This window comes from Perca fluviatilis, chromosome 13 (genome assembly GCF_010015445.1).
Source record: "Perca fluviatilis chromosome 13, GENO_Pfluv_1.0, whole genome shotgun sequence".
NCBI classification, from domain to species: Eukaryota; Metazoa; Chordata; class Actinopteri; order Perciformes; family Percidae; genus Perca; species Perca fluviatilis.
The window spans coordinates 35,686,745-35,707,659 of NC_053124.1; the positions used below are offsets into that span (position 1 = coordinate 35,686,745).

A 20,915-nucleotide genomic window follows, 5' to 3' on the forward strand; every position below is an offset into this window, starting at 1 on the left:
GAGTGTTTGTGTGTGTGTGTGTGTGTGTGAGTTTGAATGTGTGTGTGTATCCATGTGTGTGTGTGTGTCAGTGTGTGTCCGTGTGTGTGTACACATGTGTGTCCACCTGTGTGTGTGGTTGTGAGAGTGTGTGTGTGTCATTGTGTGTGTGTCAGTGTGTGAACATGTGTGTCCATGTGTGTGTCCGTGTGTGTGTACATGTGTGTCCACGTGTGTGTTTGTCTGGGTGTGTGTGTGTCCGTGTGAGTGTGTCCGTGTGTGTCCACGTGTGTGTGTGTGTGTGAGAGTGTGTTTGTGTTGTGTTTGTGTGTGTGTGTGTCATTGTGTGTGTATGTGTGTGTGTCCTGTTTATGTGTGTGTGTGTGTGTCCGTTTGTGTGCGTGTTTGTGAGTGTGTGTGTGTTTGTGTGTGTGTGTTCGCGGTGTGTCCATGTGTGTGTGTGTGAGAGTGTGTTGTGTGTCCGTCTGTGTGTGTGTGTGTGTGTGTGTACGGGTGTGTGGCCGTGTGTGTGTGTGTGAGAGAGTGTGTGTGTGTTTGTGTGTGTGTGTGTCCGTCTGTGTGTGTGTGTCAGTGTGTGTCCATGTGTGTGTGGGTAGCGTAAAAAGCATTTTTCAATAAAAACCACTGTAAATAAACATTGAAAATGTATCAAAAAGCATCAACAAAAGTCTTGAATGAGTCAAAAAATTAAAAAGCATCAAAATGCAGAAAAAGGCCTCGGTGGAGAGGAACCAGAAAATATTCTCATTTAACAAGCTGCAATTTAGAGAGAGTTTTCCTTTTTTTAAAATAAAAAACTCAGAATGACAGAATTTAACCCTTAAATGACTTCTGTCTATTTCAGTTTACACAACTCAGCAGAGTCTCCATCAGACCAACAATAAACCGTTAGTCCAGCATAGAGGGGCCGAGTGAATGTGGTCTGGACTCTGTGGAGGAGAGTCATGGTTTCAGAGACGCTGTAGAAGGACAGAATACCTGCACTGTGATCCAGGTACACTCCTACTCTGGAGGACCCAGGACCTGAGACGGGGAGTTTGAACTTTGTTGGACCAAAATGTATAACTGTTGTCGTCACAATATAACGCCCTAAGATTTGTCATTTCACGCTCAAATCCACATTCCTCCACGCACTCCTGCTCTGCTATATTCTTGTATGCGACTGCTACATAAAATCCTCTCCCTCTCCACCTCCTCCCAGTAACAACGTCCAGTCAGGGACTCTCTCTACTCAGGACATGCACGACAGCAATCTGTCTGGGTGGACTAGAATAAGACTGTTGTTGACTCATGAATGTTGCTTTCCTGTTCCCCTCAGATAATAACAGATATGTGTGTGCTGTGTTTGGATCCAGTGTGATGTCACGTGAATATTTTTAAGAATCCAGCTCTGGTCTTGGGCTCTGGCAGTAAAACGTCCACTTCAGTCCCTGTCAGTGAGACGGCTCTCTCCAGGACGTCCTGTAGCTTTATTCCCCTGACTTACACTTACGTCACGTCCTCAAAGCAGCTCAGAGGACAGATATGGATGCTGGATGCTGATTGGCTGAGTGGTGACAGTGAGGGGTAGTTGTGTAGGAACTGGCTGTGATCCTCTGTGTGTGAGAGCGCTTCTTCAGCTCAGCGTTTTCCCTCTTCAGCTCAGTGATCTCCTGCTCCAGCTTCTCCTGAAGCTCTCTGACTCCGACTCTCTTCCCTTTTCTGCTGGGATCTGACCTGCTGCTTCACATCAGAGCTTCTTTTCTCCAGGAGACGGATCAGCTCGGTGAAGATCTTCCGCTGTCCTCCACTGCTTTATCGGGTGGCGCGATCAATGGCCCTCCTTCGCTGTTGAAGCAGCTTCACATCTTTCTCTCTGTCCTGGATTCTCTGCTGGATGGTCTGTCGACTCACCTCGAGCTTTTTCTGCCTCTCAGTCCTTTCTGCTGCAGCTGAGACTGTGTCGTGGCCTTTATGTTCATCCACGGAGCAGAGATAACAGATAAGCTGCTGATCAGTATGGCAGAAAATTCTTCATCACCTCATCATGACGAGCAGACGTTCTCCTGGAGCTTCTTGGACGGCTCCACCAGCTTGTGTTTCTTTAACTGAGCTACATCGGAATGAGGCTGAAGGTGTTTCTCACAATAAGAGATCAGACACACCAGGCAGGACTTGATGGCTTTGAGTTTTCTCCGGTGCAGAAATCACAGGCCACATCTTCAGCTCCAGCATAGCAGTGATCAGCAGGAGCAGCTTGAGTCCAGTCTTCAGCTCCTCCACTAAAGCTGCCAACATGGTGCTTTTCACCAGTACAGGCCTCCGTGTGAAGCTCTGCCTGCACTGAGGGCAGCTGTACATTTCCTCTCATCCCCTTCATCCCAGAAGCCTTTAATACAGTTCTTGCAGTAGCTGTGTCCACAGGGAATAGTCACCGGATCCTTCAGTAGATCCAGACAGATGGAACAAGAGAAGGCTTCCCGGGTCCAGCTCAACTCCTTTCTGCGCCATTTCACCTCTCGCTCAGTGACAACGACTGTCTGACTGTCTTGTGTCTCACTTCCTGAGAAATGAAACTAGTCTGAGCTCTGATGTAATAACAGCATGTGATACGCTGGTGTTTCTTCCCCCAGCATGTTGGTTACACCCATCTGCAAACTGTAGCTCTGGAAAGGGAGGGGAACAAGGAAATATGATCACAGAGTGGAGCTGGCTGTGTTTGAGAGGAGAAAGAGGAGGGAGGGTTATCAAGCTTTGTTCATTCCTCCAAGAGGAGGGCTTTGAGAGAGAGACTGGGTGTGTGCAATGCCCATACTACCATTAGTATGACAGGGAAAGATATAGTATATCCCAATACATATAATGTCAAATACAGAATGCCATAAATGTGTCCTGATGCACCCGGTTGCATTTTGCGTCTGCAAGCCAGCGTGCTTTTTTTTCCTTTTCCCTTTTCGTGACCTTTCCTGTGTTCCTGCTTATCTGCACCTTTAACCCATGAAGGCCTGAACCAATTTTATGACTCAGCTTAACTTTCTGTTGCATCAGGGACATTCCTTGAACCTCTTCCTCAACTGACTGCACACAGCTTCTTTTGCAATGAGCACATACAAACAGAAAGCATGATATACTTATACTATTAATTGAATAATATGACACCTTTAGGTAAAATATATGTCTAAAAATAATAGAAATATCTCTTCATTAAGTTGAATAAAAGTTTATATTGTTGACAATAATTCAACACAGCCCTTGACAGAACTAGAGTAAAATATAAAGTGACCTTATCAATAACTGGTTCTTATCTCTCTCAAACACCTGAGTGAAACTTAGGCCCTGTTCATAATGGCAACGCTCGAAAGTGAAAACTGCAAAATATTTTATCAGATGTGCCTTTCGTTTAGACGGCGATGGCGTTTTTGGGACTTAAAAATGAAAAAGTTCGTCCGATCTGCTCACGGTAGTTTAGTGAGAATCAGAATCAACATGTGAGAATGAGATAAACTCACTTTCAGCATCGTGAGTGAAACTAAAACAGAAATAAGATAAGAATATAAAAGAATCATGCTTGAATGTAATTTTGCCATTACACAACTCTAATATTTTCTGACTTCTTCTTTATTTAATTCCAGTTTAGTTTGTTTCCAGATGGATTTCAGTTCAGAGGGTACAAGCAGCAGAATAATTACTAATAGTTTAATAACCTTTAAAGGCAAAAACACTATATGTGAGCAGCTGTGAATCAAATAAACTTATTATAAATAATATTATGTCATGTTTTTACTCTTACACTGAATGTTTGCTGCTTCACTTAAGACAGATGAGTATTGAAAAGTGTTCAGTCTGAACAGTCCCGACCAGTATTAATTAGTTATGTTATTAATTTGTTAACAATATTTGCAGGCTTATATATATATATATATATATATATATATATATATATATATATATATATATATATATATATATATATATAATATATTGCACCTCTCTCATTCAATGTGTTTCTTTATTTTCATGACTATTTACATTGTAGATTCTCACTGAAGGCACCAACACTATGAATGAACACATATGGAATTATGTACTTAACAAAAAAGTGTGAAATAACTGAAAACATTTCTTATATTTTAGATTCTTCAAAGTAGCCACCCTTTGCTTTTTGATAACTCGCAAACCCTTGGTGTTCTCTCAATGAGCTTCATGAGGTAGTCACCTGAAATGGTTTTACCTTCACAGGTGTGCTTTGTCAGGGTTAAATTAGTGGAATGTTTTCTCTTATTAATAAAAAAGCAAAGGGTGGCGACTTTGAAGAATCTAAAATATAAGACATGTTTTCAGTTATTTCATACTTTTTGTTAAGTACATAATTCCATATGTGTTCATTCATAGTTTTGATGCCTTCAGTGATAATCTACAATGTAAATAGTCATGAAAATAAAGAAACACATTGAATGAGATGTGTCCAAACTTTTGGCCTGTACTATGTATACTATGACTTTTTTGACATACTATACTGTCTGTTTTTAAAATTTTTTCGACATACTATACATTTACTTTTTTATGAATTTTTTTGACATACTATACATTTGCGTTTTATGAATATTTTTGACATACTATACTATAACTTTTTTATGAATTTTTTGACATACTACACTATGATTTTTTATAACTTTTTTATTAACATTTACTTTTTATGAATTTTTCCGACATACTATACTATGACTTGTTTATGAATTTTTTTCGACATACTACACTATGATTTTTTTATGAATTTTTTTCATAAAAAAAATATTTCAATGATAATCTACAATGTAAATAGTCATGAAAATAAAGAAACACATTGAATGAGATGTGTCCAAACTTTTTGCCTGTACTATGTATACTATGACTTTTTCGACATACTATACATTTACTTTTTTATGAATATTTTTGACATACTATACTATGACTTTTTAATGATTTTTTTCGACATACTACACTATGACTTTTTATGAATTTTTTCGACATACTACACTATGACTTTTTTATGAATTTTTTCGACATACTACACTATGACTTTTTTATAACTTTTTTTGACATACTATACATTTACTTTTTTATGAATTTTTTTGACATACTATACATTTACTTTTTTATGAATATTTTTGACATACTATACTATAACTTTTTTATGAATTTTTTCGACATACTACACTATGACTTTTTTATAACTTTTTTTGACATACTATACATTTACTTTTTTATGAATTTTTCCGACATACTATACTATGACTTGTTTATGAATTTTTTCCGACATACTACACTATGATTTTTTTATGAATTTTTTCGATCGCAAAAAAAATTATTTCAGTGATAATCTACAATGTAAATAGTCATGAAAATAAAAGAAACACATTGAATGAGATGTGTCCAAACTTTTGGCCTGTACTATGTATACTATGACTTTTTCGACATACTATACATTTACTTTTTATGAATATTTTTGACATACTATACTATGACTTTTTAATGATTTTTTCCTTCTACACTTTGACTTTTTACTACCTTTTCATCTAATATGACTTTTTTATCATTTTTACATGTTTTTTCTCTTTATGACTTTTTTATGAATTTTTCCGACATACTACACTATGACTTTTATTTTTTACATACTACTACTGACTTTTTTATAACTTTTTTGACATACTACATATACTTTTTTTATATTTTCCGACATACTATACTATGACGTTTTTATGAATTTTTACACACACTATGACTTTTTTATGAATTTTTTCGACATACTCTGACTTTTTTATAACTTTTTTTGACATACTATACTATGACTTTTTTATAACTTTTTTTGACATACTATACTATGACTTTTTTATAACTTTTCTTTGAACATACTACACTATGACTTTTTTAACATACTATACATTTACTTTTTTATCACTTTCTTCGACATACTATACTATAGTGATGGCCAAATGAAGCTCGTGAACCATTTTCTTTATTTTCTGAGCCCACGAGGTGGGGGTCTTGGGTTTAAGAGAAAAGCGTCATTGCAATTCAGTGTATTCTCAAACATTTGTTGAACAGAGAGCGCCATCTGGTGGACTCGGAAAATAAAGTCATCCTTCATTATTATTCCATCTATGACTTCTTTATCACTTCTTTCAAAAAATATTTCTATGACTTTTTTATGAATTTTTTCGACATACTATACTATGACTTTTTATGAATTTTTTCGACATACTATACTATGACTTTTTTGGTATTTTTCAACATACTATACTATGACTTTTTTATGATTTTTTTCGAAATACTATACTATGACTTTTTATGATTTTTTTCGAAATACTATACTATGACTTTTTTATGATTTTTTTCAACATACTATACTATGACTTTTTTTATGAATTTTTTCGACATACTATACTATGACTTTTTTATCACTTTTTTCGACATACTATACATTTACTTTTTTATGATTTTTTCGACATCCTATACTATGATACTTTTTTTATGAATTTTTTCGACATTCTATACTATGACTTTTATGATTTTTTTCGAAATACTATACTATGACTTTTTATGATTTTTTCGACATTCTATACTATGACTTTTTATGATTTTTTTCCAAATACTATACTATGACTTTTTATGTTTTTTTCGACATTCTATACTATGACTTTTTATGATTTTTTCGACATACATATAATGACTTTTTTATAACTTTTTTGACATACTATACTATGATTTTTTATGAAATTTTCGTACTATACTATTACACATTTTGAGAAACAACCATCCATACTGTTCTGAGGTGAGATCACGGTTTCTGAATGTTTCCTGCCTTCAGTCTTCGGGTGAGCTGGTCAAAATCTGCCCACGGCTTTTACGCACACTAGCTGAAATGAGGCTGGCGAAACGTAGCATGCTAGCTCGTTCTGAATGGCAAAGCACACTGCTACAACACACTAGTTCACCATAATCTCCAAAGAACTACTTCCATGTCCCTGTTCTGCAGGTATTCCACACTAAGTGTGAAGTGTGTCCTCGTTTAGAAGAAGTCTCCCGGCTAATCCTGCCTTGTACTGATTGAAGTTAGAGAAACAGCTAGCTAGCTCATGTAGTCCTTACCTAGGTACTGTCAAGGCACGCCCTCATACTCTGCTTCTGACTGGCTATGTGTCCTTACCTAACTACTGTCAGGGCCCACCCTCATACTCTTCTTCTGACTGGCTAGTAGTCCTTACCTAGGTACTGTCAGGTCACACCCTCACTTACTTGCTTCTGACTGGCTAGTAGTCCTTACCTAGCTACTCCGGTCAGGAGACACCCCCTCATACTCTGCTTCTGACTGGCTAGTCGCCCTTACCTAGCTACTGAGCGCGCAATGGGTGGGGCCCAACAAAAGATGTTACAACAGTTGCGCGAGGTCTCACTCTGTAGCTAAAACAGAGCTCAAGCTCAACACACACAAAACTCCGGTAGTGTGAGCCAGGCTTAAGCGGCTTCGGCAGCCAAAGGGCGAAGCGTGTTTATGGAGTTTCATTATTTCATAGGTGTGTGTTTTTGGGCGCAAACATGCAATAAACCAATCAGAGGGTCATTTTCCATTCCCTTTAAAACCGCGGAGGTTTGGACCTTGGAAGCATTTCTTATCATGGCGGAGGATTTGCGCAATAAGTGAAGTAACTGTCCGTGTCGGTCTTAAACTAGCAAAGACGCTTTCGGGCTTTCGCGAGAAAGGGGCGGAGGGGTGGAATGTTTATTATAAAAGTTTTTATCAGCCTGAAAACATGTTGGTAACTAAAAGCTGCAGCAAAAGAGAGCTGAGGGGCTGTAACCTCCACTACACCCCTGGTTAGCAGGATGAAGGAGCCCTCTTGTGTCCTGCATCCAGTGTTGCCAGAGTTACTTTAAAAGTAACTTAATTTTACAGATTACTTGATTTTAAAAGTAACGGGGTTCGATTACAAGTTACTTTATTAGTTACATTCAGCAACTGCAACTGTATCTGTATCTGTTCACCATATGAATGATCTGGATCTGTATCTGTACTCGGACTCGGGCCTAACCCGAAGTGGGCGGGTATACAATAACCGGGACGGGGTGGGTTGAGTTATGTGTGGCGGGGCTTTGACCAGTATGTTATTTTAAACATGCAATTGATATGGGTTGATCAGAAATTGTTATATTTATTGCTGATTAGAAAACAATTGCATGTTTACCAGCATTCCCTCTGCTGGTTTTGTTTAATGTGTTTTGTTTTTTGGAAAAAAAGGGGATATATAAAGTTCTGCAAAAAGGATAAAAAAAGCGTTTGCAATTTGTGAATTAAAATGTAATGAACAAGAGTTTTCATACTCAACATGCAACTTTAAATTTTTTATGCTCAGTCTGATTATTTATGTTTTTGGTTCATTTTTTTTTTTTTATTTCCACACCAGGTATGTGTGTGTGTGAGACAGAGAGAGACAGAGAGAGAGAGAAGAGGGTGAAAAAAAGTGTCTATATAACCAGAAAAATATTCTCATTTAACAGCTGCAAACTGCATTTTAGAGAAGTTTTCCTTTTTTTTAAATAAAAAATGACTCAGAATGACAGAATTTAACCCTTAAATGACTTCTGTCTATTTCAGTTTACACAACTCAGCAGAGACTCCAAACCATAAACCCGTTAGTCCAGCATAGAGGGGCTGAGGTGAATGTGGTCTGGACTCTGTGGAGGAGTCATGTTTTTCAGAGACGCTGTAGAAGGACAGAATACCTGCACTGTGATCCAGGTTCCACTACTCTGGAGGACTCAGGACCTGAGACGGGAGTTTGGACATTGTTGGACCAAAATGTATAACTGTTGTTGTTACAATCTAATGCCCAAGATTTGTCATTTTGTCCAAATCTCTATCTTGTGTATAAGGTGTCTTGAGAGAACTCTTGTTATGATGTATTTAAAGTTGACAAAGATGAGACTTTATTGATCTGGTGGTGAAATTCACAAAGCTACCTGCAAAGTCAAACTAAAGTAATGCAAAAGTGTGTAAAGCTTACAATTCAGAGACTGTAATATAACTAATTACTCTGAGAAATGACAATAACTAGTAATCTATAATGAACTACATTTTGGAAGTAACTTGCCCAACCTCCTACTTACTATCAATGAAATTATGAATACATTTTATACAACAAGACACTTTGTGATTGTGTTTATTTGTGAAAAAAAAAATATAATTATTGATTGCCTCCCTTCCTCTGGAAACTGCCTCCTGATTGCGGCCACAACACAAGCTGGTATCACCTTCCTGATCTCCTGCCCAGAAACCCATATGTCTATCGGACCACCTGCCTGTAGGCTGTGTCCGGAACTCCCTAGAAAATGATAGGGGTGCAATGTTGATATTGATAATCCTGTTAACAGTCAATAGGATCAAGAGTGATAGACTTATTTGATGTAACATTTTCAGTTATTCTATTCCATACAGGTATGTATGCACATCAGAGTTTAAAAATCTGCTAATCCCTCAGCATCAATAATGCACATTAGATTAGATTATACTTTATTGTCATTGTGCAGAGTACAAGTACAAAGACAACAAAATGCAGTTTCGTCCAACCAGAAGTGAAACAAAATCAAATTGTATAAGTTTTAGTAATGAACATGTACAGATGTATGTGCAATGTAGTAGGAGTAACATAGTAGTAGAGATTATAGATATATATGCAGGTTATTAACAGAATATAAATTTAAGAAAAACTGAATAAATTATGGATATTCAGTATGAACCATATAAGCACAGTATGTGCAGTGTGGCAACAGTACCATTGTAGTGCAGAAAGGTAACGTAGGAATAAGTGTACTGTATGTGCAGGAGGAATAGTATGAAGAGCAGTAGAATATGGCTATATATAAGTAGTTACAGTATGTACATTAATTATTTTTGATAGTGTATTTGTTTAGAAAACAAACTTACGACTATAATAGAAGTGTATAATAATATAACAGTGTTATAAATTAGTCTGGTCTAATACATCCTCTGGTCTGTTGGCTGGGAGAGGACCATACTCCTGCCTGAAGTTGAGGTGACCTGCGACGCGAAGACGGGTTGAGGCAGCGGCATCAAGGCCGGGATGGAGGTGTCAGGCAGGTAGTATGTTCGTGGGGACTAAACCCTCAACTAGAGCCCAGTAGGCATCCACCTCTGACAACACACATGCCTGTCCAACGACGCACACCTCACATAATTCCGCACTAAACTCCTAGCCAACAAAGCGACTATGTGCTAGTGTAGTGCACCTGCTTCTCTTAATACATCCGTGGCTCTGATGGACTCCACAGCTGTCTGGCGTTAAAATCTTTGGTTGTAGAATATCCAAGACAAAAGCGTTGCTGCTTAAATTAAGACAATCTACATGTATGTTTAATCTAAAAACATGGTTGAAAGTAATGTTTGCTAAAGCAGATTTTTTGTATAACACCAATGTACTAGCCCTAGATAGAACCAGAGTTAGCCACCATACTACACAGTAACTCACAAAGTCACTTGCCCTATTAAGCCACTGGTTAGCAGAACTCTACTTCTCTCTTCTGCCCATTGTTCCTCCCCTTCTCCCCTCTTATCTCTTCTAGGAGGCTCATAATTATAGGCCTGTGGGCCATCCCATACATGCTATCACAGTTGGAGGCTCGGTTTCTTCATCCATTATTGTAATTTGAGCATGAACTGAAGACTCCCTCCAAGCTTCCTTCTTCGTTGTTGTTGGAAGTTTATTTTATACAATTTTTCTCAAATATAGTTTATTGCGGTTATATATTCCTCCAGTTTTGAAAGTATAGTTGTTTATCATTAATACACACTATGTTATATAGGGTGTATAACCTGCACATTGCTCTTTAAACACCCTTATACACTCTATTAAGACATCGCTATTTAACAGACATCTTCCTGTCCCGGTACTTCGATGGAGAAATACATGAATAACAAACAGCTAATATCTCCAGATCATCTCGGTAAAGATCTTTTTTAACATATCCGTCTTTTTTTACACAATCAAAGGTAAAATAACAGATCTCAACTGAGCAGAAAGCGCTGCTGGGGCTCCCGAATGGTTTTCATCAACACACAGAAATCATCTCATCACTTCTAAAACCTCAATACATGTAAACAAAGGACACCAAAGAAATGTTACAAAAACGTTTAGAAAAGCAGAATAGATATCGAAGAAAGTGACATGTTTTATAAAAGAAAAAAAAAGTGAAAAAGAAACCAAGCGATATAAACAAAATGAAACAAGACAACAATCATCTCTCAGCTACAAACATGGAGACTAAATAAAATATTATATTATTTAAGAGTTAAAACACAGAATTTTACCTGAAATGACTTCTGACTATTTCAGTTTACACAACTCAGCAGAGTGTGTGTGTGTGTGTGTGTGTGTGTGTGTGTGTGTGTGTGTGTGTTGTGTATGTGTGTGTTTTTTTGTGTTTTGTGTGTTGTGTTTGTGTGTGTGTGTGTGTGTGTGTTTTGTATATGTGTGTGTGTGTGTGTTGTGTGTGTGTGTGTGTGTGTTGTGTTTGTGTGTGTGTGTGTGTGTGTGTGTGTGTGTGTGTGTGTGTGTTCAGTGTGTTTGTGTGTGTGTGTGTGTGTGTGTTTTGTGTGTGTGTGTGTGTGTCATTGTGTGTGTGTGTAGTTTGTGTGTGTCCACCTAGTATTTTGTGTCCGTGTGTGTGTCGTGTGTGTGTGTGTGTGCGTGTGTGTGTATGTGTCTGTGTGTGTGTGTGTGTGTGTTGTGTGTCAGGTGTGTCATGTGTGTGTGTGTGTGTGTGTGTGTGTGTGTGTGTGTGTGTGTGTGTTGTGTGTGTGTGTGTGTGTGTGGTGTGTGTGTGTGTGTGTGTGTGTCCGTGTGTGTGTGTGTGTGTGTGTGGTGTGTGAGTTGTGTGTGTGTGGTGTGTGTGTGTGTCCGTATGTGTGTGTGTCCATGTGTGTGTGTTGTTGTAGCGTCCAAATAGCTTTCAATAAAAACCACCCTAAAAAACATCAACAAAAGTCTTGAATGAGTCAAAAAATTAAAAAGCAACAAAATGCAGAAAAAGCCTCGGAGGATGAAGGAACCAGAAAATATTCTCATTTAACAAGCTGCAATTTAGAGAAGTTTTCCTTTTTTTTAAATAAATAAATGACTCAGAATGACAGAATTTAACCCTTAAATGACTTCTGTCTATTTCAGTTTACACAACTCAGCAGAGTCTCCATAACAACAAAAAACCATTAGTCCAGCATAGAGGGGCTGAGTGAATGTGGTCTGGACTCTGTGGAGGAGAGTCATGGTTTCAGAGACGCTGTAGAAGGACAGAATACCTGAACTGTGATCCAGGTACACTCCTACTCTGGAGGACTCAGGACCTGAGACGGGAGTTTGGACATTGTTGGACCAACATGTATAACTGATGTTGTCACAATATAACGCCCAAGATTTGTCATTTTGTCCAAATCTACATTCCTCCGACCCCCCTGCTCTGCTGATATTCTTGTATGCGACTGCTACAGAAACTCCTCCTCTCCTCTCCACCTCCCAGTAACAACGTCCAGTCAGACTCTCTCTACTCAGGACCTGAGGCCAGTCAGTGAATCTGTCTGGGTGACTAGAATAAGACTGTTGTATCCAGTGTGATGTCACGTGAATATTTTAAGAATCCAGCTCTGGTCTTGGGCTCTGGTTGTGGCAGTAAAACGTCCACTTCAGTCCCTGTTAGTGAGACGGTTGTCCACTCCTCTCTCAGGACGTCCTGTAGTTTATCTCTGACTTCTGATACGGCCGCTGTCTCGTCCTCAAAGCAGCTCAGAGGACGGATATGGATGCTGGATGCTGATTGGCTGAGTGGTGACAGTGAGGGGTAGTTGTGTAGAAACTGGCTGTGATCCTCTGTGTGTGAGAGCTTCTTCAGCTCAGCGTCTTCCCTCTTCAGCTCAGTGATCTCCTGCTCCAGCTTCTCCTGAAGCTCTTTGACTCGACTCTCTTCCCTTTTCTGCTGGGATCTGACCTGCTGCTTCACATCAGAGCTTCTTTTCTCAGGAAACGGATCAGCTCGGTGAAGATCTTCTCGCTGTCCTCCACTGCTTTATGCGTCGGCGCGGATCGATGGCCTCCGCCTGCTGTTGAAGCAGCTTCACATCTTTCTCTCTGTCCTGGATTCTCTGCTGGATGGTCTGTCGACTCCGCTCGAGCTTTTTCTGCCTCTCAGTCCTTTCTGCTGCAGCTGAGACTGTGTCGTGGCCTTTATGTTTGTCCATTAAGCAGAGATAACAGATAAGCTGCTGATCAGTACGACAGAAAATCTTCATTACCTCATCATGACGAGAGCAGACGTTCTCCTGGAGCTTCTTGGACGGCTCCACCAGCTTGTGTTTCTTGAATGTCTCTGATTCAAAATGAGGCTGGAGGTGTTTCTCACAGTAAGAAGCCAGACATTGCAGACAGGACTTGATGGCTTTGAGTTTTCTCCCGGTGCAGAAATCACAGGCCACATCTTCAGCTCCAGCATAGCAGTGATCAGCAGGAGCAGCTTGGAGTCCAGTCTTCTTCAGCTCCTCCACTAAAGCTGCCAACATGGTGTTTTTCAGCAGGACAGGCCTCGGTGTGAACGTCTTCCTGCACTCAGGGCAGCTGTAGCTGTACTTACGATCCTCTTCATCCCAGTGACTTTTAATACAGTTCATGCAGTAGCTGTGTCCACAGTTAATAGTCACCGGATCCTTCAGTAGATCCAGACAGATGGAACAAGAGAAGGTTTCCCGGTCCAGCTGAACTCCTTTCTGCGCCATTTCACCTCTCGCTCAGTGACAACGACTGTCTGACTGTCTTGTGTCTCACTTCCTGAGAAGTGAGACTAGTCTCAGCTGTGATGTAATAAAAGCATGTGATATGCTGTTGTACTTCCCCCAGCATGTTGGTTCCACCCATCTGCAAACTGTTGCTCTGAAGGGGAGGGAACAAGGAAATATGATCACAGAGTGGAGCTGGCTGTGTTTGAGAGAAAGAGGAGGGAGGGGTTATCAAGCTTTGTTCATTCCTCCAAGAGGAGCGCTTTGAGAGAGAGACTGGGTGTGTTGCAATGCCCATACTACCATTAGTATGACAGGGAAAAATATAGTATATCCCAATACATATAATGTCAATAGAAGAATGCCAAAAATGTGTCCTGATGCACCCGGTTGCATTTTGCAGTCTGCAAGCCAGCGTGCTTTTCTTCCTCTTCCCCTTTCCGTGACCTTTCCTGTGTTCCTGCTTATCTGCACCTTTAACCCATGAAGGCCTGAACCAATTTTATGACTCAGCTTAACTTTCTGTTCATCAGGGACATTCCTTGAACCTCTTCCTCAATTGATATTGAATAATATGACACCTTTAGGTAAAATACATGTCTAAAATAAAAGAAATATCTCTTCATTAAGTTGAATAAAAGTTTATATTGTTGACAATAATTCAACCACAGTCCTTGACAGAATCAGAGTAAAATATAAAGTGACCCTTAAAGAGTTTCTGTATCTTGGGGGATACAGTCATTTAACAGGCTGTAGGGGAAGGAGCTATGGGGGGAGGGGCATTATGTGGTTGCAGTTGATGAGAAACACTGATGGGGTGATGGGTAATTTAATCAGGTCATGTGATTTTATGCCAACATTCAAAACATTTGTATCAAAATCCAAAATGGCAGCATACGTGAACAAAGACACTTTCCATGAGGTAAGTGTTTTTATATTTTCCACGATTATGATATTTTAGAGAATATAGTTTTAGAAAATAGTTTTTTAAGGATAGTTTTACATGTTCTTGTGGAAATTTTTAAAATAATCTTCTCACAACTTTGATTATCAGGCATTGAATGCCTGTATCTTGGGGGATACATTGCCCATATCAAAAGGTATTTAACAGGGCTGATCACTCACAGATATATTTATGTTTTGAGGCCTGTTCTCTACAGATATTGAATAGTATAAAGGTGTGCAACTTTGATTACCGTTTTATTTTACTCTCAAATGTGTATTATTGATGAATTCAACAGTGTACACGTTTTCAGGGAATTTCTGTCAGCAGTTTCTACAGTACAAGAAAGAGAGAGGTGAAGTCTGTAGTTTTGCCACCTGATGGTTCATCAGATTTAGAGGAGGGATCCAGTGAGGAAGTCGAGGAAGATGAGCTGTATAGGCCTACAGAGGGACAGTGTGAGGATGACAACAGCAGCAGTGACAATTTGAATGGCAGCTCTAGTGATGAGGCCGAGGAAGGGCCGAAGCAGAATAAACAAGCAAACCAGAATAACGAGGGAAGATGTTTAGGTCATGATTAGAGGAGTATTTCAAATTGTTAGGTGAAAGATGTAGTGGTTTTGCTGTACATATTGTATCTGTGTGTCCACATGATGTGTGTTATGGTGATGTGTGTTAGTAAATGAGTGGAAGGAAGAGGGAAGGGAACCCCCCTTACCAATACTTTCTCTATTTTACACACACACACACACACACACACACACACACACACACACACACACACACACACACACACACACACACACACAAATAATTTAGCTAATTAATTGTTCATGAAATGTTTTAAAAGTTGTCATATGAACTATAATAAAAAAGAATACATTGCAAATTGTTACCCTAAATGGGCAATGTATCTCGGGAGATACAGAGTGTAACTTAGAAAATAAATATATTTTGGAAAAAAAACATGAACTGTGTCATTTTAGTCTGGATATATAAAAAATTAGCAATGAATCATTTTTCCATCAAATTTATTTAAGCTTGCCCCTTTAACAATAACTGGTTCTTATCTCTCTCAAACACCTGAGTGAAACTTAAAGGAATATTTCACCGCTGGAAAGCTGAATATATCTTTAAATTGGGTCACTTATGTAGTAGAAATGTGAAAAAAAAAATTTAATTGGTGACTTCTAGGCCGAGAAAAGCCAGAAAATGTGTTTTGGTCTTATATGGATGAAAAACACCAAATCCCAGAATGCACCTGCTTCGTTGCATTGAGTCCACTCCCAAGCCACGCCTACCGCTTCACAGACAGACCGAGGCATTCAACTCAACTCAAGCGTGTTTTATTTCAACCATATACATGAAACAACGTTTCATCGTGACTCAACGACATTATATAAAAACGACATTATATAAAAACGACATACGAAACAGGCTACATTTAGTACACACACTTTATAGGCTCCGTAAAGTTCAGCTAACGCATACTAGCATTAGCGCTTGGTGGACTGTAAACACCGAGCATAAACACAGCCGTGAATTAGTGTGTAATGTAGAATGGTCGGCATTTAACAGTCACAAACTCCACCAGCAGTTAGCAGTTAAATGGATACAAATCACCACATTTCTGCACCACTCGGTGTTAACACAGCCCACCTCTTTTACCTGGCGACAGAGCATCTCTAGCTCGGAGGGCTAGCAGGCCTGGTAGCTGGACAGTCCGGTACACTATTCAGGCATGTTTCCACAACAAAAACACAACGGTCTCTGAACTCCGCGTTGGGGTGTGCGTTGAAGTTGGATGTAGTCCAGTTTGTGGTCTAAATGAACCGGACACTTGCAAGCAGGATCCGTAAAGTTCAGCTAACGCATACTAGCATTGGTGTAGCTAAACACAGAGTATAAACACAGCCGTGAATTAGCGTGGAATGTCGAATGGTCGGCATTTAACAGTCACAAGCTCCACCAGCAGTTAGCAGTAGCTAGTTGGATTTTATTTCTACACCAGTCCACCTCCACGGGCCGGCGAGAGCAGCCTGGTAGCTGGATAGTCCCGGTTCCGGTACACTGTTGTTCAGGCATGTTTCCACAACAACAAAAACACAGCAGGAGTTTCGTTGAAGGAGGATGTAGTCCAGCTTGTTGTTTAATGAGCAGACACTTGCAAGCAGGATGGCTGGGACAGGTGGACAGCTAGCGAGCTTTCCACCTAGCCGATGAGGATGTCCCCTAGCCGGCCGCAAGCGCATTGAGCGACACCGCTGGTCTCCGTGCGAGGCGAAGCTCACGTAGTGTGCCGGTATTGCGTCTGTAATAACGTTTCCTCCATATTCTCCGATCTGTACCGATGTATCCCGGTGGTACCACGTCCGTAGTTTGAATGCAGATAATTGTTGTAAATGTTTTCTGCTGAAAACAAAAGCCTGTTTAGCGAAGATTCAAGATGGCTGACAGTCGTTTTCATTCGGAATACCCGGCCAGACTCGGCAGTCCAGCCTCTTAGGCGTGTTGAAAACATACGGAAGTAGATCCTACTACTGGCTGTAGTCCTTGCCTCTGGCCCAAAAATTCTTCCAATGACGCAAAAATCGTTTTTTACGTCATCGGAAGATTTTTCCAGGCCCCAAATGCAGAAATCTCCGTCTCAGGGGGACATGAGGGAGGGAGGCAGCGGTCATTCAGAAATACTATCGGGTTTCTACTGATACAAAGCTGAATGCTAAATCGGTGAAGTATCCCTTTAACAGCCAGGAAATATCCCCTAATGCCTTATAGGTCAGTCACAAATACAGACAAACTTTTGTGGATAATTCTGCTTAATTCTGCATCATTTGGGATTATTTCTCAGCTCTTAACTCGTCAGTTTCTCACAGCCTGTCCACCCAGAAGTTATTCTTCTTAAAAAGGTTGATTTTGGACCAGTTAAGCTTTAGAGAATTATTAATTATTGGCCGTTAATAAAGCCGTTTGTTGCGACTCGTAGACCTTCCCATCAGACAGCAGTACCTGTGTGTGTGTGTGTGTGTGTGTGTGTGAGTCTGTGTGTGTGTGTGTGTCTCTGTCTGTGTGTGTGTGTCTCTGTGTGTGTGTGTGTCTCTGTGTGTGTGTGTGTCTCTGTGTGTGTGTGTCTGTGTGTGTGTGTGTGTGTGTGTGTGTGTGTGTGTGTGTGTGTGTGTGCTCCACCAGACTCTGTGGGACCTTCTCACATTTCTTACAAACTTTCCAAAAAACTCGGAATCACGTCTGAGAAAAACAGTTTATCAAAGAAAGCACTGGGCCGAGCTGTGTGTGTGTGTGTGTGTGTGTGTGTGTGTGTGTGAGTCTGTGTGTGTGTGTGTCTGTGTATGTGTGTGTCTGTATGTGTGTGTGTGTGCATTAAGGATATAAAATCCTGGATGACCTATAATTTTCTGATGTTAAACCCTAACAAAACTGAAGTTATTGTGCTGGGCCCTAAACACCTCCGAACTTCATTATCTAGAGATATAGCTACTCTGGATGGTGTTGCCCTGGCCTCCAGCACCACTGTTAGAAATTTAGGAGTTATCTTTGATCAGGATATATCCTTTAATGCCAATCTAAAACAAACCTCAAGAACAGCCTTTTTTCATCTTCGTAACATTGCCAAAATTAGGAATATCCTGTCTCAAAACGACGCTGAAAAACTAGTCCATGCATTTGTTACTTCCAGGCTGGACTATTGTAATTCCCTACTGTCAGGTTGCTCAAATAAGTCTCTTAAGACTCTCCAGCTGATCCAGAATGCTGCAGCGCGTGTTCTCACAAGAACTAAGAAAAGAGATCATATTTCTCCTGTATTAGCTTCTCTGCATTGGCTTCCTGTTGAATCCAGGATTGAGTTTAAAGTCCTTCTCTTGACCTACAAAGCTCTAAATGGTCTAGCACCATCATATCTAGAAGAGCTCCTAATACCCTATTGTCCCACTAGAGCACTGCGCTCCCAGAATGCAGAGTTACTGGTGGTACCTAGAGTCTCTAAAAGTAGAATGGGAGCTAGAGCCTTCAGTTATCAGGCTCCTCTCCTATGGAACCAGCTCCCGATCTGGGTTCGGGGGGCAGAAACTGTCACCTCATTCAAGCATGAACTTAAACCTCTCCTATTTGATAAAGCTTATAGTTAGGGAGTGAGGAATTGTAGTGTTCACCTAACTGGCCCAACTGCTTCTCTTCATAATTGTTAGATTAATAATACATAACAAAGTAGAGGGAGGCAGGCCAGCACAGCCAGATCCGGCAGGGAGAGAGTTCTAAGCCCGAAAAAGCTACCTCTCCTTATGACCTGTCTCTCTTAGTTACCTGTTATAGTTACGCTGTTATAGTCCTAGACTGCCGGGGGACTTCCTTCCTTTGACACACTGAGCTGCTCTCTCCTCTCCCTTTCTATTACTGTTACTATTACTATTACTATTTGTGTGCAGCCCGTCCCAGAAATGCTTGTTACTAATCCTAGCTTCTGGGGAGTTTACTCCCCGGAGTCCTTATGCTTTTTTCCCCCAGCGTATTTCCTTGGAGAACATTGGCACCAAGATCCTGGTTGCAGCTGTCGCCGTGGTCCTGCTGCACTCCCTGCTGAGCTCAGCGATGCCCTGCAATGTCATGCTGCGTCCTGCTGAACCCTGCAGCTTCCCGCTACATCCAGTCACTGTTCCATTATTAATGTGACTACTATCGCCACTGTTCATCACACCCCCAACCGGCTCGTCAGACACCGCCTACCAAGAGCCTGGGTCTGTCCGAGGTTTCTTCCCAAGAGGGAGTTTTTCCTCGCCACTGTCGCACTGCTTGCTCTTGAGGGAATTACTGGAGTTGTTGGAATTGTCGGGGCTTTGTAAATTATAGAGTGTGGTCTGGACCTACTCCATCTGTAAAGTGTCTCGAGATAACTTATGTTATGATTTGATACTATAAATAAAATTGAATTGAATTGAATTAAATAATCAGGACTTTACTCATCGTGAAACACACTTCATTCAAAGTCGACAGAAACTAAATAAAAACTATCAAAAGTCCTGATTATTTACACGGAGTCTGGTGGAGATATGCTGGCTCTATACACGCTAAAAGTCCTGATTATTTACATGGAGTCTGGTGGAGATATGCTGGCTCTATACACACTAAAAGTCCTGATTATTTACATGGAGTCTGGTGGAGATATGTTGGCTCTATACACGCTAAAAGTCCTGATTATTTACATGGAGTCTGGTGGAGATATGCTGGATCTATACACACTAAAAGTCCTGATTATTTACCTGGAGTCTGGTGGAGATATGTTGGCTCTATACACGCTAAAAGTCCTGATTATTTACATGGAGTCTGGTGGAGATATGTTGGCTCTATACACGCTAAAAGTCCTGATTATTTACATGGAGTCTGGTGGAGATATGTTGGCTCTATACACGCTAAAAGTCCTGATTATTTACATGGAGTCTGGTGGAGATATGCTGGCTCTATACACACTAAAAGTCCTGATTATTTACATGGAGTCTGGTGGAGATATGCTGGCTCTATACACGCTAAAAGTCCTGATTATTTACCTGGAGTCTGGTGGAAATATTCTGGCTCCATACACACTAAAAGTAAATAAATAAAATCTATATTAGAATTTACAAGCAAGTTTTCCAGTTGTTCACGTTTGGTTGCCATACTTAATGAATATTTAAATGGCCACCAAACAACCCTTTAGCTTTGTAACGAGGGTCCCACACAGTTGGAGCCTGAAAACCTTTGCGTATGCTACTGCCTAGTATCTGCAACAGGTCTTACAAGTCACTCCAGAGGGATTGTCAAGTCACAAGAACGATGTTTTTGGATTCAAATGTATTTATTTCTCGATAGGTGTGACAAAATGTATGAGATGAAATGCCAAACATATCAGATATATTCAGAAATACGATGTCCTGAAGCGTTTCTGCCACCTTGAAAGATTTTCTTCGACTTGTCTGTATTAACATACAACTTAAACACCCTTATATACACTATTAAGACATCGCTATTTAACAGACATCTTCCTGTCCCGCAGATACATAACGTGGAGAAATACATGAATAACAAGCAGCTAATATCTCCAGATCATCTCGGTAAAGATCTTTTTTAACATATCGTCCTTGTTTCAACAATCAAAGGTAAAATAACAGATCTCAACTGAGCACATTGA

General features: G+C 40.1%; 1 pseudogene; it reads right to left on the reverse strand.

Moving 5' to 3' along the window:
• Positions 1-1,214: 1,214 nt before the first annotated feature.
• On the reverse strand, positions 1,215-13,961 carry LOC120570965 (annotated as a pseudogene).
• Positions 13,962-20,915: the final 6,954 nt, after the last annotated feature.